The sequence below is a fragment of the Lepidochelys kempii genome, chromosome 9, assembly GCF_965140265.1.
Source record: "Lepidochelys kempii isolate rLepKem1 chromosome 9, rLepKem1.hap2, whole genome shotgun sequence".
Lineage (NCBI taxonomy): Eukaryota > Metazoa > Chordata > Testudines > Cheloniidae > Lepidochelys > Lepidochelys kempii.
Window position 1 is genome coordinate 24,239,439 of NC_133264.1, and position 12,734 is coordinate 24,252,172.

The following is a 12,734-nucleotide window of genomic DNA, read 5'->3' on the forward strand; positions in this document are numbered from 1 at the left end:
AGGCAGTATGTCTAGTGGTTAGAGAAGTAATGAAGGCCCTATTCCCTGTGCTGCCATTGTCTCAAAGAGAAATCTTGGATAAGCACTCTGTGCCTCAGTTTCCTGGTTTGCAAAACAGAGAGAGTACTTATGCATCTTTGTCAGGTGCTTTGAAAGCCTTTGATATAAGGTGCTACGAGTGCAAACATTAAGCGGGGGGGGACAGAACTGGGGGCAGCAGGGAGGACTGGCACCTTCACAATGGCAATGTTGGGTGCGGGCTTTGTCCCCACAAAAGCCTACACATTCCTGAGGGGGCAGAGATGAGAATGGGACCAAGAAGGACAGGAGCAGCCACCATGTGGCCCAGGATCAGGCTAGGGAGCAGGGAGTGGGACATGGAGGGGTTGGAAAGAGCCCAGGAGCAGGTAGGAATCCCCTTCAACCTTCTGCCCCGGAACGGGCTCCTCCTACCCACTGAGTCTCATTAGCTCCCTTCACTCCTCCTCTGATCCTAGGGTTGCCAACTTTCTAATGGCACAAAACCGAAACCCCTACCCCGCCCCTTCCCCGAGGCCCTGCTTCTGTCTTGCCCCTTTTCTGAGGCCCCGCCCCCCACTCACTCCATCCCCCCTTCCTCCGTTGCTCACGCTCCCTCTCTCACTTTCACTGGTCTGGGGCAGGGGTTGGAGTGTGGGAGGGGAGTGAGGGCTCCGGCTTGGGGGGGTGCGGGCTCTGGGGTGGGGCCAAAAATGTGGAGTTTAGGGTGCGGGAGAGGGCTCTGGGCTGGGACTGGGACAGGGACAGGGTGTTGGGGTGTTGGGAGGGGTGCAGGGTGCAGGCTCCAGGAGGGAGTTTGGGTGTGGGCGGGAACGCTGGGCTGGGGCAGGAGCTTGGGGTGAAAGGGGGTTGGGGATGTGGGGTCCTGGCGGTGCTTACCGCAGCTCCCAGGAAGTGGCCGCCAGGTCCCTGCAGCTCCTAGTCACATGGGCGTCCAGGGAGGCGCCGTGTGCTGCTCTCGCACCTGCAGGCTCTGCCTCCGCAGCTCCCATTGGCTGGGAACTGCGATCAATGGGAGCTACGAGGGTGGTTCCTGCGGGCGCGAGGGCAGTATGTGGAGCCTCTCTGGCCACGCATGCACCTAGGGGCCGCAAAGACCTGGCGTCCGCGCCTGGGAGCGGTGTGGAGCTAGGGCAGGCAGGAGACTGCCATAGCTCTGGGCCCCCTCTGTGCTGCCAACTGGCCTTTTAATGGCCCGGTAAGCGGCGCCGGCCGGAGATGCCAGCGCCCCTTTTCAACTGGATGTTCTGGTCGAAAACTGGATGCCTGGCAACCCTATCCAACCCCTCTGCCCTCCCGTTCACAGGGAGCTTCGGCTCCCTACCCAGTTAAGGACTGTTTTAAAGATGTTACTAGCGTTGCTAGATGCATCGGCAAGCGTCATTTGTCCTGGGCTTGGCACAAGCCCCTCACACTCCCCATCTGAAACCATAACCTGAAAAATCTCCCTCTAGTTTCCCTCGGCGAGCCTGAAATAGAACTTTGGATTGCAATAATCTGGGCCCACTGCTGAGCTCGTCATCATTTCCCTTCAGTCTCATGCAAACACCCATTGACTTTGCCTGTGGAAGGACCTCAGGATCTGGCCCTTTATATCCTACGAAACCTTCTTTTCTATAAGTTTTCCATTCAGTGGCAAACAAGCCCCTTGTCCCTCTCAGTGACCAAGGCACAGACCTTTCATGACCAAACCCCAGCCACCCACACAGAGCTTGAAAAAGAAACGCCATAAGCACGTGCTGCAGCACAGCTCCGCCTGCGTATTGTGCCCTCCAACACACACGCTTGACAAAGCCTCCAGTCCGTGCGGTACCCAGCCTCACCTAGTGGGCTGCATCATCGAGCTGCTCTGGCTAGAGCACTGACTCGCTAGGCTAACACAATGAAAGGAGTGGGATGGCCCGATGCTATAGAGACAGCACTGACGGAATGAACTGGAGCACCGTAAGGAAGCTGGGTTGTTTTGCACTCCAGCGCACCTGCAGAGCTGCAAATATTGGTGGCTAAATGCCACAGAGTTTTAATCAGGAGGACAGTGGTGACAGGGCAGTATTGAAATGCCAATGTTTCCATCAGGCAATGATGTCATTCCTGGCTAAACCACCAACGCGGTCCCCTGATTAGGGATGAGATTGAACCAATCCTGCATTTATGAGGAGCCACAAATATTCACAGCTACTCCTGTGAGAGGATCTGAGTCTCCAGAATGCGGGCCAGAAACCAGACTTTATTTCCTGGGCCATCACATGACCTGGGCAAGGGAGAGAAAGGTCACATGGCCGGAGTCAGTACCTACTGACTGTACTGCTATCGTTACAGTCCCTGGGTCCATCAGGGACTGACCCAAACCGCCAGTTCTGAATATCTCCCAGACTTGAAAAGTTCCAATCCAGATCCTCACTTTGAGGCTTGAGTTCTTTCAGCTGATTTTAATGAGCTTGGATCAGGCCCCCAGTGAGACTGCAGCAGGGCTAAGAACAGAGCCCAGACATCCTGACTCTGAGACCCCAGGTTTAAACCACAAAATTGCCTTTCAGAGTAACAGCCGTGTAAGTCTGTATTCGCAAAAAGAAAAGGAGTACTTGTGGCACCTTAGAGACTAACCAATTTATTTGAGCATACACTTTCGTGAGCTACAGCTCACTTCATCGGATGCATACTGTGGAAACTGCAGAAGATATTATATACACAAAGACCATGAAACAATACCTCCTCCCACCCCACTCTCCTGCTGGTAATAGCTTATCTAAAGTGATCACTCTCCTTACAATGTGTATGATAATCAAGTTGGGCCATTTCCAGCACAAATCCAGGTTTTCTCACCCTCTGCCCCCCCCCACACAAACTCACTCTCCTGCTGGTAATAGCCCATCCAAAGTGACCACTCGCTTTACAATGTGTATGATAATCAAGGTGGGCCATTTCCAGCACAAATCCAGGTTGTCTCACTCCCCCCACCCTTTTTTTCCAAAAACCACACACACAAACTCACTCTCCTGCTGGTAATAGCTTATCCAAAGTGACCACTCTCCTTACAATGTGTATGAAAATCAAGGTGGGCCATTTCCAGCACAAATCCAGGTTTTCTCACCCCCCACCCCTATACACACACAAACTCACTCTCCTGATGGTAATAGTTCATCCAAAGTGACCACTCTCCCTACAATGTGCATGATAATCAAGGTGGGCCATTTCCAGCACAAATCCAGGTTTTCTCACCCCTCCCCCACACACACAAACTCACTCCCCTGCTGGTGATGGCCCACCTTGATTATCATACACATTGTAAAGAGAGTGGTCACTTTGGATGGGCTATTACCAGCAGGAGAGTGAGTTTGGGGGGGAGGGAGGCGGAGGGTGAGAAAACCTGGATTTGTGCTGGAAATGGCCCAACTTGATTATCATACACATTGTAAGGAGAGTGATCACTTTAGATAAGTTTCAGAGTAAAAGCCGTGTTAGTCTGTATTCGCAAAAAGAAAAGGAGTACTTGTGGCACCTTAGAGACTAACCAATTTATTTGAGCGTGAGCTACAGCTCACTTCATCGGATGCATGCCATGGAAACTGCAGCAGACTTGTATAAATAAAGTCTGCTGCAGTTTCCACGGCATGCATCCGATGAAGTGAGCTGTAGCTCACGAAAGCTCATGCTCAAATAAATTGGTTAGTCTCTAAGGTGCCACAAGTACTCCTTTTCTTTTTTTGAAAATTGCCTTTCTACATCGTCATGATGCGGTGAATAGAAAATTGCATCTGTGCTATCCCTGCTAGTGCACAGAGTGGCTGAGGCATAGGCAGACAGAGGCAATAGCCCCCACACGCACTGTCAGCCCCCAGCCAACTCCTCGTACAAATGAACAATAATAAAAATAAACCTCCTAATTCTGGGAAGTGGGCAGGTTTTGTGGTGTAGGTGTTTCTGCTGCCTGGGAATGATGCAGTAAAATGTTAACAACTGACTATAATATTGCTGATAAACCAAAGCTCTGATATTTAGCTATAAACCTGAGATGCCCTGCTCACAGCCAGAACAGCCAGTGCTGATGCTGCTGTGGTAAGTGGGGGCAGGGAGGAGCCATGTTTGCTGAGAGTGATGTCACCAGAAAAACCCAGTGGTACTTCAGGAACTCCATTTCCCATTAATCTTTTTACAACAGCAACAATAAACCGGGTGACTCCAGCATTAAAAATATGTTGGTGAGGACATTGTAGGCTGAGGATGCTGAAGGACAAAACGGGGGTGGAGGGGGGGCGAGGGGTGAGCCACCAACCTTCCCCAGGAAATCCAGACAGATCTATGCTGTGTGCTAGGGGGCCACATTCTGAAGCCCTGACTGAGTTTTTACTGAGTCCTTACTCAGTGGGAGTTTGGCCAGAACAAGAACTGAGGATGGTGTTAGGCAGTGATGGCCTTTCGTTACGTTGCCGAGACTGTTGTGTCCCATGCCCCACTGCTGAACAGCGAATGTAATACTCTTATCATCTATTCACTCAGCGGTTATAAGCCTCTCCCTTCCATCCCTGTCTGCTAGCAATGCCAAAAGCTAGCAGTGCTGCAAAAGAGATCTTGTCCCACCTTTGGAGGCTCCCTCTGGTACAAAGGCCTGTTGTTAAAAAAGGATGGGGGCTATTAAGGTTGTTTAAGGGAGGCCGCAAAAGGGCACAGGCATGGACAGGTGGCTCTGGCTTTCTTTTGGGTTAGGTATGTGTGTGTTTTTAAAACTGTCCTTAGATTCAAATCCAAACTGTCCCTTAATATTCCAGTTCAATGCTTTCAGCTGGGTGGATATGTTTCGGTTACATCAGGGGTGGGCAAACTATGGCCCGCGGGCTGGATCCGGCCCCTCAGGGCTTTGGATCCGCCCCGCGGGATTGCCACACTGGTGGCACCACAGACCCCGCGCCGCTCCCGGAAGCGGACGGCACCACGTCCCAGTGGCCCCTGTAGGAGAGGGGGGCAGAGGGCTCCGCGCGCTGCCCTCCCCTGTGGGTTCCACCCCTGAAGTTCTGGACAATGGGGGCTTTGGGTGTGGAACCCACAGGTGAGGGCAGTGTGTGCAGCCTTCTGCTTCCCCCTCCCCCGAGGGACCACAGGGATGTGGTGCCAGCCGCTTCTGGGCCTGGTGCGGGGCCCCGGCAGGCAGGGAGCCCGCTTTAGCGGCACGGCGCGGCTGCCACCCCCGAGCCGCTCCAGGTAAGCAGCGCCGGGCCAGAGCCAGCACCCTGAACCCCTCCTGCACCCCACACCCCAACTCCCTGCCCTGAGCCCCCTCATACAACCCATACCCCTCCTCCACCCCAACCCCTTGCCCTGAGGCCCTTCCTGCACACCGCACCCCCTCCCACACCCTGCACTCCCTCCTGCATCCCAACCTCCTGCCCCAGCCCTACATTCATGGCCCTGCATACAATTTCCCCACCCAGATGGGACCTTGGGCCAAAAAGTTTGCCCACCCTTGGGTTACATGGTTAATAGCATTAACAGCCCATTAATTTGAACAGGGCATTTTTGGGGTGCCCACGATGTGGCTAGTGAACGTGTTACGCTCGCTGGGCTGGCCTCCACCCCCACAAGCAGTGCTCCTGATGTCCTGCGGGCAGGCAGCGAACACTGCTGAGACCACAACAAAATACAACTTGCTTGTGTTCTTATCAGAGAGGTGCCTGAAACAACCCTCCAGGTCTGAATAACCAAACACTGCACCTCCCTATCGTTGCAGCATGCTGATCGAAAACCTAGTTCTGGACACAGCCTAACTGTGGGGGGTTGAAATCCAGCTCCAAACATTGCAACAGTGCCCCATAGCTAATTTTCATTGAATGACTGGCCCAGTGCTGCTGTGGGTGACCTCTCTACTGCTGTCCCATGCTGTTCCACAGCGACATGCATAATAAGCTCAGATTTGTGGATGGGCACAAAGATGTGTCTGGTTAGCCAGGTGCTTCCCTGCAGCATGGGAAATATGTCAAATCCTACTGCAGACAAAGACAATCCGGGGAGAAAAAATGCCCTTAGCAGATTTTGAGCTAGGCCACATTGAATTTGACCTTTGAGTTACAGGGCCCAGTGCTAACATGGAGCCACCCATCTGCACATGCTGAAAGTACCCACACATGCTGAAACACCCTTGCCAGCTAACCCTGTGCTTGCTCACTGCGTGCATGAGAGGTTTAAACACGGACCTTCTTAGCTCTCCTTCCAAGCCAGTTGCTACACAGAGTATCAGGCTGCAGTAATGAAAGGAAATAGGAATTAGCAGCAGATCCAGAGTTCTTAAAGGGCTTTTGTTACCTTACAATGTGAATCTATGACACATCTGTCTGAATTTACTGCAGGGCCAATTGCCCTTCCCCACATGAAACCATTTATTGAGCCATCCCACCCTGGATATATTCTAAAACCTAATCCAATGTTAATTATTTCATAATAAAGCAATGGCTTTTATACACGTTAAAGTATTTTAATATTGATATTGTTACCACTTTTTCTCAAGAGTTTAGCCAATATTCAGGGTCTTCTGGGTTGTCACTTAGGAGGAGAAATTGATGGTGGAGTCAGATTTTTCTCTGATACAATCCAGTTTATTTACAAAGAAGCGCAAAGTCCTGTTTCCCTGAACACAATAGGAATCAAACAACAGAGGACAGTTTCTTTGCTCATAGTCCCAAGCCTCTTTCCAGCCAGAACTCTACCCAAAAATGCACTCTCTGTCTCTCAGCTTTTTCTCTATGTCATGCTACAAGTGTTTCTCTGGCTGTCTCTGGGACTTCTTTGCTGTCTTATGTGTGTGCTTAAGTGCTGTTTCTCTCTCACACACACACCCCCTTCCATTAAACAATACCCAGCACCCTGCATTTGCACTCAGCCCCCAATCAAACCCCTCTGCCCACTTAGTTCAGATTTCTGAACAGTCTTGTATGTGGCCTTTATTTTGGGAGCGTGGTGCCTATTGTTTCCACTATCTATTCCACAAAGGAACCTAATTGTCTACTTTTATCCTGAACAAAGAGTGGCTGTTATACCCATCAGCTTCAAGGAGATTTCAGCCAACCCCCAGCATGACAACCCCAGCTTCACCCACATAAATAGAACATATGATGCAGGCATCACTTTCCAGGTCTGTTGATAGGGCAGAAAGGCAAGCTTATTTGTTTTAATCAGTTTTCTCCCTACTCCCCCTTCAGTTACGCTGCCCTCCAACTCTGGCTGGGCTATTGGCAGACAGCAAGTGTAAAATGGCATGGGTGCATCTTTTGACCTGCCTCAAAACAGTAATTTGGAGGAAAATGATAAATACAGGCATTTGTATGGTCAAAATGGGGAACGAGGGCTATCTGCTATGAACCTGTTAGAGTGCACAAATGCTGAGTGTGCAAGCAGTAGGTCTGGCCACAAATTTGGCAGGTACAATATAGACACCCAATGCTTTAAAATCAGGCCCTGAGAATTTATACTATGCAAACTGAGTTTAGGAGAGACTGACACAATCTGCCTGTTCCCGCTGCACTAAACTGTCACTAATGAGCCAGTGACAAGACACAGTGTAACTCTGCCAAAGAAAAACTGTAAAAACAAACCAAAATCACAAAGAGCCCTTTACTTCTCTTGGTAACAGTTCCACTCTATCATCTCCAGAAACTGCCAAGAGGCCTTGATAAATACACCCCTGAGTGTCTGAAGGAGCTGTTACATTAAATATTCCCCCCAGTTGAGATTGTAAAAGATTCAGCTCGGTGGTAATGTCTGAGGCATTGCCTGATAATGACTGCTTAGGGGCACTCTAGCAAAACTGAGCATAGATGTGCTCTTTTAAAGAAATGCCTTTCATATAGAGCTATTGACCTGGTAGGCAGTAAGGGGTCCTTCAGAATGTTGTGTGGAGGCCAAGGTGCTAGACAGACAGACCCTCAACTCCTCATTACAGAGAATATTGAGACATCTATGCACAACCTTTCCTCTGCTCTTAAAAAAAAAAATTAAATTCCCCCAGATAATGTTAATTATGGAGCAGAGCACACCAGGCTGCAAGTCACACACCCATTGCCTTGCCACTCCAGTTGGAAGAGCAAGATTACAATCCACATCTTGAGCCTGCTCTGTTTGAGCACACAGCGTAGTTCCTGGAGTTGTCTAACCCTGGAGAAGTTCAGGTTCTGGCCTTGATCATAAACTTTGGAGAACCACTAGAACTCCAGCCTAGCCTCTTCATCCTTCTGGGATGGGGGACTCTGAACACTCTGCCAGCTCTTCTGGAGAAACTGGAAGGAAGTAGTTAGTCCTGTTCTGCTTCACAATGTCCCCAAATGAATTCCTGTATGAGTTAGAGCATGTCTTTTAGAAAAACTGCCATATTAATTTTCAAATTCCCAGCAATGGAGAATTAACCACAACCCTTAGGAAGCTGGTCCAATGACTAATTACTCTCACTGTTACAAATGTCTGGCTTATTTACCATCCAAATTTGTCCAGCTTCAGCTTCCAGACATTGCATCACGTTATACCTTTTTCAGCTAAATTGAAGAGCCCATGATCAATTTTTTGTTCCCCATGTAGGTACTTACAGACTGTGATCAAGACACCCCTTAACCTTCTCTTTGTTAAGCTAAACAGAGAGAGTCTGATAGTTTAATCACTATAAGGCATGTTTATCAATTATTTAATTATCCTGATGCCTCTTCTCTGAACCCTCTCAAATTTATCAACATACTTCTTGAAGTGCCAGAACCAGACACAGTATTCCAACAGAAGTCACACCAGTGCCATACATGTACCTATAACCTGCCTATTCCCATTCATACAGCCAAGGATCATGTTAGGGCTTTTGGCCACAGAGCCGCACAAGGAGGTCATGTTCAACTGATCATACACCATGACCCAAAGCCTTTTTCAGAGTCACTGCTTCCCAGGCTAGAGTGCCCTCATCCTGTAAGCATGGCCTACATGCTTTGTTCCTAGATATATAACTTTCCATTTGGCCATGTTAAACCAGATTACTCTGTATCGGTGACCTGTCCCCTTCATTATTTACCACTCCCCTAATCTTTATGTCATCTGCAAACTTCATCAGTCATGATTTCATATTTTCTTCCAGGCCTTTGATAAAAATGTTCAATAGTGAGAGACAAGAACCAGTCTAGAAACACAGCCACTCAGTGATGAGTCCCCTATTTAAAATTACATTTTGAGACCTGTCAACCAGTTTTTAATGTGTGCCAAGCAGCATTAATAGCTGTCTACTTTCTTGCTGGCACAATTCTTACCAACTGTGATCTGATTCTGCTATCATTATTCTGGTTTTACGCTGCTTTCACTCCAACATCAGCAGTTACTCCTGATGTGGACAGGTGTGATGGAGAATCAGGCTCTAAATTTGTCTCCATGGCAGCACTGGTGCCTACTGTTAATTGCAGGTACAAAAATATGCCGTCAACATAGGACAGGTGTAAGTCTCTTAAAAATCATGCCCTTTATGTCTTCTGACCTATATGCCCAATCTTACCCTCTAGCACTTTGTCCAAAAACTATTACATCGTTAAAAAGCTTTTTAACATGCTGCTCATTGCAGCTGTCCTTCTGTGTGAAGGTAAAGTAATCAAATCCCTATTTACACAAAATTGGTCTTCAACTTTTATATCGATGGAGTAATTCAAAGACTTTGAAATGTTTCCAGCCAGAAACTTTGATCCTGCACCACACCTTAGTGTGGGAATAATCAATATGATAGCATGTGTTGGAAATAAACAATATGTAGGTGTGTGCATCTGCTGTGCCATAGTTTACTGGATCCTTTCTTGATGCATGGCCAATATAGGTGCGTAAAGACTGGTTTGGACAAGTTTATGGCTCCAAATTGTGCTTTGTGTATATTTCCAGTAACTTGACTTTGGAAAAGTCCCCACTAAGTCATCATTTTCCATTAGAAGATATAAAGATCTACATAGCTTTTAAAGCATTCAGCGTAGCCGTACTAAATGAATGCGTGCAGGTAACCAGGAGACTAAGATAGAGATGGCAGCTGCTGTGTAACTTGCAGAAATAATGTCCTTTAATACTGTAACAGGTGCTGGACTATGACTCACACAAAAATATAATAGTTACCTGGGTTTTTTGAAAAGGACTGGTGTGGTGCTTAGAGAGAAGGCATAGAAATGTGTCAATAAAACTAGACAATCTTCACAATGGAAGCATCTTCAGAATTCTTGGGCCTTGTTTTGTATTTTTGTAATGTACTGCCAGTGAATCTGGGCTACATTTGAAAACCTCTGCAAGAAAATCTGTTTTGTTCATGAATGATGAAAATGTCAGTACTTTATAATTCCAAATGCAGAAGAAAACTTGCACAGGGATGAAAGGTAGGTCACTTTTAGCTGCCCCTCAAACACATATTTCAGAGTTGACCTGCACATTGATATTCCAAAATGTAATTAACTATGCATTATGGTACAATGCGTTAAGTGAATATACTACTTTTTAGTGGTGTGTCAAGGTTCCTTCCCCACTCTGAACTCTAGGGTACAGATGTGGGGACCTGCATGAAAAACCTCCTAAGCTTATCTTTACCAGCTTAGGTCAAAACTTCCCCAAGGTACAAAATATTCCACCCTTTGTCCTTGGATTGGCCGCTACCACCACCAAACTAATACTGGTTACTGGGGAAGAGCTGTTTGGACGCGTCTTTCCCCCCAAAATACTTCCCAAAACCTTGCACCCCACTTCCTGGACAAGGTTTGGTAAAAAGCCTCACCAATTTGCCTAGGTGACTACAGACCCAGACCCTTGGATCTGAGAACAATGAACAATCCTCCCAACACTTGCACCCCCCTTTCCTGGGAAATGTTGGATAAAAAGCCTCACCAATTTGCATAGGTGACCACAGACCCAAACCCTTGGATCCGAGAACAATGAAAAAGCATTCAGTTTTCTTACAAGAAGACTTTTAATAAAAATAGAAGTAAATAAAAATAAAGAAATCCCCCCTGTAAAATCAGGATGGTAGATACCTTACAGGGTAATTAGATTCAAAACATAGAGAACCCCTCTAGGCAAAACCTTAAGTTACAAAAAAGATACACAGACAGAAATAGTTATTCTATTCAGCACAGTTCTTTTCTCAGCCATTTAAAGAAATCATAATCTAACACGTACCTAGCTAGATTACTTAATAAAAGTTCTAAGACTCCTTTCCTGGTCTATCCCCAGCAAAGACAGACTATAGACAGACACACAGACCCTTTGTTTCTCTCCCTCCTCCCAGCTTTTGAAAGTATCTTGTCTCCTCATTGGTCATTTTGGTCAGGTGCCAGCGAGGTTACCTTTAGCTTCTTAACCCTTTACAGGTGAGAGGAGCTTTCCCCGGCCAGGAGGGATTTCAAAGGGGTTTACCCTTCCCTTTATATTTATGACATGGTGTGATAAATTAATTGTATAATTGTACTATAAGTAGGGTCTCACATGTGGTAGTACTATACATTATTATTCTAAAAGAATAAAGAATTATGCTAATGAGTACAGGACAATCAGTACTGTAGTGATACATGACTACAATCAATAGATCATGATCATGACAGTATTTTGACATCATCAGTCATTTTTGTATCAGGTTGTATTAAGTTTCTATTAGCTTAGTGATGTCAGTATTTATTGATCTAAGAGGTAAATACTGACCTCTGTTAAGCCAATCTAATTGGTTAGCCTTGTTTCAGACCTCAGGATAGCTGACCTCTCAGGAGGTAAACAAGCAAACAAAAACTTACTGGCTCATCATATGACTTTTCAGACTGCCAGGAATCACTGTTTTCATCTTGTATGTAATAATTTGCATTGATAAGACACTGTGTGGGCAGGGCAGGAAGAATATTACCATGTAATGGGACCTATGTTATACATAACAGAATCTTTGCTGTTGTGGAACACTAAAAAATTGCCTCTGAGCTCATTGGGAAGAAGTAGTCAGTCACATCCTGGCAGGGCCCTTCATTCACCAGTAATACAAGGCTGCAGGTGGAAAACTGAAACTATGGAACGGTTGTTGCCTATTTGTTTTTAAGGGATAAAAGGGCATCTCATGAGGCAGGCAAAAAATAATATGCTGGAACGCTCCACACTTGTTTGGAAGATGATTTTTTTTTTCCATTATCTGGGAACAGTTTGCAATGCAGTGCCAGCTGTTCAGATTTTCCATCACACAAATTATATTTCCAGTGTTAGAATCTGCTCAACAAGTCACTTTCAGAGTCCTTTTTTACCATAGTATTAAAATTAATTTTGTGCCGTGCTTTGAGGATGAAAAACCATGTAACTGCTAAGCATGATTAGACTCAGTTAGTTTGTGTCAATATCAGTGCTTATGGGGTTTATTGTGGCTATAGTGGAAGGCTGAAACCTAAACTACCTACAGCAATTAGAAACATAATACTAACAACAACTAGGCCTAATGTGGTTAAACCCCATTTTAAATAATTATACTCAAAGATTAGGTTTTTTGATAAAGAAAGGAAATCTCCCCAATTTCATCCTTCTCTAACCCTGTTCTCTTCCTCTTATTACAAATACACAGTACCTTTTCACATCATTATGCATGCTTTAAAGGACAAGGCTTATAAAATATTGCTAAGGGCCAGATCTAGATTTTAGACCACACTGTACCTCAGAGCACAGCTCTTTTTGAATAAAAAGAAAGATGTCTAGCATTT